This window comes from Scyliorhinus canicula, chromosome 9 (assembly GCF_902713615.1).
Source record: "Scyliorhinus canicula chromosome 9, sScyCan1.1, whole genome shotgun sequence".
Classification (NCBI taxonomy): domain Eukaryota; kingdom Metazoa; phylum Chordata; class Chondrichthyes; order Carcharhiniformes; family Scyliorhinidae; genus Scyliorhinus; species Scyliorhinus canicula.
The window spans coordinates 81,184,911-81,190,910 of NC_052154.1; positions in this window are offsets into that span (position 1 = coordinate 81,184,911).

Sequence of the window (6,000 nt, forward strand, 5' to 3'; positions counted from 1 at the left end):
GTACTGGATGCGACGAGGATGAAATTGGAGGAAGACCTGGGGCTAGAAATAGGGCGAGGACTCTGGCGTGAGGCACTACATAAGGTTAACTCCAGCTCCACATGCGAAAGACTCAATCTAACGCAAATAAAGGTGGTACATAGAGCCCACTTAACAAGAACCCGAATGAGTAGGTTCTTCCCGGCGGTGCAGGACACATGTGAATGGTGCCAAGGAGGCCCGGCGAACCACGCCCACATGTTCTGGTCTTGCCCCAGACTTGCTGGGTACTGGACAGCCTTCTTCGAGGCAATGTCTAAGGTGGTGGAGATGAGGGTGGAGCCATGCCAGAAAGTCCCGGCCTTCAGGCTATCAGACCAACCAGATCTCTTCACGTGGAGGAGGGCGGAGGCCCTTGCCTTTGCCTCCCTGATCGCCTGCCATAGAATCCTGTTTGGCTGGCGGTCAGCAGCATCACCCAAAGCCGCAGACTGGCTGTCCGACCTCTCGGAATTTCTCCAAATGGAGAAAATTAAATTCTCCATCGGGGGTCAGAAGGTGGCTTCCTCAGAACATGAAAACCATTCACCCAACTGTTCTGGGACCTGTTTGTGGCCAAAGAATAATCAAATAAATAATTAAGTCGCCAAAAGCCAGGGGAAAGTAGCCAAGACGTGAGAAAAGAGAGGGAAGGGAGGGAAGACCCGGGGTACCGGGGGGGGGGGGGGCGGCAGTGCAAGAGGGGGTAGCCAAACACAACGTAAAGAAGAGGGAGGCGCAAAGAGGGCGAGGAGGGGGGAGGGGGCAGGGAAGGTGGAGAATGGGGGGGGGGGGAGCAGGGAAGAAGGAAGGACAGTGGGCAAGAAATAACAGAGAGGAGCCAGAAGGGAGGAAAGACGAGGGAACACAAACTGTAAGGAGAACGCGGGAAACAACAATGACCACAACAAACACAGCAGGGCAACAGAGAGAAGAAGTAAGGGAGGAAGGAACGAAAGACTGCCGAGGCGGAGGCAAACACACACAACCGACCAAGAGAAGCAGGTAACACCAGGGGCACTGTCCAGGCGTCCCGCCAACCCAGTTTTGTTTTGTTTTGCTTGTTCTGTATGTATCTTATTTCTTTAAAAAAACAGAAAAGAATAGGGGAGAACACCCCCCCCCCCCCATGACAATGACATGTCTCTCCGTTGCCTCTATGTGTATACACTTCCCCAGTTTTTATTTTCCCTTCCCTTGATTTTTATTTTAGTTATATAATGTTTTAATTATCTGTTTTTGGTTTCTCTATGTGTACATCTGTAAATATACCATGTAAATTAAAAAAAAAATTTTTTTTAAGTCCATGCAGGATTGTTAAAACATTCTCATTACTTCCATGGTTTGCAATGCAGGGATGATATTACAGGATGGTGACATTAAGGAAGGATAGATCTTTAATTTCATGGGTTAATTTAACATGAGACCGACTTTTCCAGATGGAAATTAAGAACGGCCTCAAATGGAATTAAAACACTTTGGATACGTTCAAAAATCGTTCACCGATTACATGACTGTTTTGGAGGAAATATGTGTTGATGCAATTTTCATCAAAGTGCCAATAGAAGACGTTGGAGAATAGGAAATGTGACAATGTTTCTGCAACGCTGTTCCACCAATCTCTCAGAACACGGTCAACCCATGGCTTACTACTACTAATAATAATATTTATTATAATAATCTTTATTGTCACAAATAGGCTTACATTAACACTGCAATTAAGTTACTGTTAAAAGCGCTTTCCCCCAGTAAGGAAGTTTTGTGCTATGAGCTCTGGGCAAATCAAGGTTGAAAGGAACGACATTTAAAATTATGAAGGGAATAGATAGGATAGATGCGGGCAGGTTGTTTCCACTGGCGGGTGAAAGCAGAACTAGGGGGCATAGCCTCAAAATAAGGGGAAGTAGATTGAGGACCGAGTTTAGGAGGAACTTCTTCACCCAAAGGGTTGTGAATCTATGGAATTCCTTGCCCAGTGAAGCAATTGAGGCTCCTTCATTAAATGTTTTTAAGGTAAAGATAGATAGTTTTTTGAAGAAAAAAGGGGTTAACAGTTATGGTGTTCGGGCCAGAAAGTGGAGCTGAGTCCACAAAAGATCAGCCATGATCTCATTGAATGGCGGAGCAGGTTCGAGGGGCCATATGGCCTACTCCGGCTCCTAGTTCTTATGTTCTTATGACTCCATGGTACGCAGATGAACAAGAAAATACAATACGGCATTTGGGAAAACACAAAGCAACACACAAAAAGTGTTTTTTAAAAAGCAAAGATACAAATGCCTTACGTAGAAGAGCTTCATCTGTACCGAGAGTAGTGTTAGAAATGATGCAATGTTACATGTGAAGTAGAATATCTGTGGCGTGTGAACAGCAACTGTTCTTTTGGTTACTCTGAAACATTCGATGTGAAATTGCCTTTGATATTCATTAGCACGCACATTTGCAACGTGCCACAATTATATTTAGGACTAGAGATGTGGGTGCTTCAAACAGAGTGACTGCAACACGTCCGTCAGATCAATAAGCAATTGACCATGGTTAATATTTAGCAGCACATCTTGTCTCGACGGTAACTATATTGCAAACGGAGATAATCGGTTTTACTTTTTGAGAATGAGTAGAACGCCCACACATTAAACTGTACTTCCTGTAAATAGATGCATCACGTTGAATAATTATCGAAACAATCTCCCGCAGATCAGTGGGGCGATTTTCATCTGTTAATACCTTGAAGGAATACATGACGATTACGAAGCCTCGAGTTATTTCCATTGCCCTTGAACATTCCATAATATGTGATTGTGCACAAGGCATGTGGAAACAACACAAGGTCTTTAGATGAGGAAAGCCAATACGAAGGAACCCCTAGGAACAGGAATAAGGTATTCAGAGCCCCGAACCTGTCCCGCCATTCAATGAGATCATGACTGATCTGCGGCCTAATTCCATATACCTGCATTTGGTCTGTATCCCTTAATTCATTTGCTAAACAAAATTTACATCTATTTCAGATTTAAAATTAGCAACGGTTCTGCCGTTAACTCCTCTTTGTGGGAGACAGTCCCAAACCTCTATCACACTATAGGAAGGATGTGGAAGCATTGGAAAGGGTGAAGAGGAGATTTACCAGGATGTTGCCTGGTATGGAGGGAAGATCTTATGAGGAAACGCTGAGGGACTTGAGGCTGTATTCGTCAGAGAGAAGAAGGTTAAGAGGTGACTTAATTGAGGCATACAAGATGATTAGAGGATTAGGTAGGGTGGACAGTGAGAGCCTTTTTCCTCGGATGCTGGTGTCTAGCACGAGGAGTCATAGCTTTAAATTGAGGGGAGATAGATACAGGACAGATGTCAGAGGTAGGTTCTTTACTCAGAGAGTAGTAAGGGCGTGGAATGCCCTGCCTACAACAGTAGTCGACTCGCCAACACTAAACGCATTCAAATGGTCATTGGATAGGCATATGGACGATAAGGGAGTAGTGTAGATGGGCTTTAGAGGGGTTTCACAGGTCGGCATAACATCGAGGGCCAAAAGGCCTGTACTGCGCTGTAATGTTTTATGTTCTATGTTCTATCATCCTTTGCGTGAAGAAATCCTTCCTAACATCGTGAACGACCTGGCCCTAATTTTTAAACCGTGCCACCAAGTTCAAAGGGATTGGAGCAACTGCAGGAAAGAGAACGAAGAAAGACGAGTTACAAAACACAATTGGAAATTCAATAAGATTCGCACATTCTTCAGTCCATTTTATTACAGAATACCATTCGAAAACTGAGACCCCAGTCCTTTTAATTTGACAAAACTGTTAGATTAAAACGATCTCTCCTTAAAGCGGCATGTGAACAGTTTTATTCAAGGCATCATATCTAAGTTCATGAGTTTCTCCGCAGGAAAATCACAACAGTATAAATGGTTGCATCGTCCATTCCAAAGAATCAACTAAATTAACATTGTGGAGGGGAGTTTGATGAGGATGGAAGGAGAAAATTAAATGGGTTGAACCTCACGAAGGTTTAACAAAAATGTTCCTCTGTATTTTTTAAATTGTATATCAGTGAGTTTACAACCTTGTGTGGTTAAATATACTATTTCCTTTCATGAATGGGTTATCCAACGGTTAGTTACACACTGATTTTCCATGATGTGGAGATGCCGGCGTTGGACTGGGGTGAGCACAGTAAGAAGTCTTACAACACCAGGTTAAAGTCCAACAGGTTTGTTTCAAACACGAGCGTTCGGAGCACGGCTCCTTCTTCAGGTGAATGGAAAGGCTTGTTCCAGAAATGTTTATATAGACACAGTCAGAGATGCCCCGGAATGCGAGCACCTGCAGGCAATCAAATCATCAAAGATGCAGAGAGAGAGGTAACTCCAGGTTAAAGAGGTGTGAATTGTCCCAAGCCAGTTCAGTCGGTAGGCCTCTGCAAGTCCAGGCTTGTTGGTGGGGGCCGAATGTAATGCGACATGAATCCCAGATCCCGGTTGAGTCCGCATTCATGCGTGCGGAACTTAGCTATAAGTTTTTGCTCAGCAATTTTGTGTCTATATTGTGTCTGTGTCTATATAAGGAGACGCGACAACGCAAAATTGCTGAGCAAAAACTTATAGCTAAGTTCCGCACGCATGAATGCGGACTCAACCGGGATCTGGGATTCATGTCGCATTACATTCGGCCCCCACCAACAAGCCTGGACTTGCAGAGGCCTACCGACTGAACTGGCTTGGGACAATTCACACCTCTTTAACCTGGAGTTACCTCTCTCTCTGCATCTTTGATGATTTGATTGCCTGCAGGTGCTCGCATTCCGGGGCATCTCTGACTGTGTCTATATAAACATTTCTGGAACAAGCCTTTCCATTCACCTAAAGAAGGAGCCGTGCTCCGAAAGCTCGTGTTTGAAACAAACCTGTTGGACTTTAACCTGGTGTTGTAAGACTTCTTACTGATTTTCCAATCAGTGGCTCTGACAGAATGCGACGGGGTAGAGTATCAACGTTGTAATAAGTGACATGCATATGTTGGGAGAAACACATTAATACAAATTATTATCAATCAGGTATATGCTTGGAAATGCCGCTCTTTTCCAGACGGAAATTAAGAACGGCCTCAAATGGAATTAAAACACTTTGGATACGTTCAAACCCCGTTCACCGATTACATGGCTGTTTTGGAGGAAATATGTGTTGATGCAATTTACAAGGGGAGTCATCAAAGCGCCAATAGAAGACCTTGGAGAACAGGAAATGTGACAATGTTTCTGCAACGCAATTCCACCAGTCTCTCAGAACACGGTCAACCCGTGGCTTACTACTACTAATAATAATCTTTATAGTAATAATCGTTATTATCACAAGTAGACTTACATTAACACTGCAATCAAGTTACTGTGAAAAGCGCTTGCCCCCAGTAAGGAAGTTTTGTGCTATGAGCTCTTGGCGAAAGTATGAAAGGACTCAAGGTTGAAAGGAACGACTCCATAGTATGCAGATAAACAAGAAAATACAATAATGGCATTTGGGAAGACACAAAGCAACACACGAAAAGTGTTTTTTAAAAAGCAAAGATACAAATGCCTTACGTAGAAGAGCTTCATCTGTACCGAGAGTGGTGTTAGAAATGTTGCAATGTTACATGTGAAGTAGAATATCTGTGGCGTGTGAACAGCAACTGTTCTTTTGGTTACTCTGAAACATTCGATGTGAAATTGCCTTTGATATTCATTAGCACGCACATTTGCAACGTGCCACAATTATATTTAGGACTAGAGATGTGGGTGCTTCGAACAGAGCGACTGCAACACGTCCGTCAGATCAATAAGCAATTGGCCATGGTTAATATTTAGCAGCACATCTTGTCTCGACGGTAACTATATTGCAAACGGAGATAATTGGTTTTACTTTTTGAGAATGAGTAGAACGCCCACACATTAAACTGTACTTCCTGTAAATAGATGCATCACGTTGAATAATTATCGAAACAA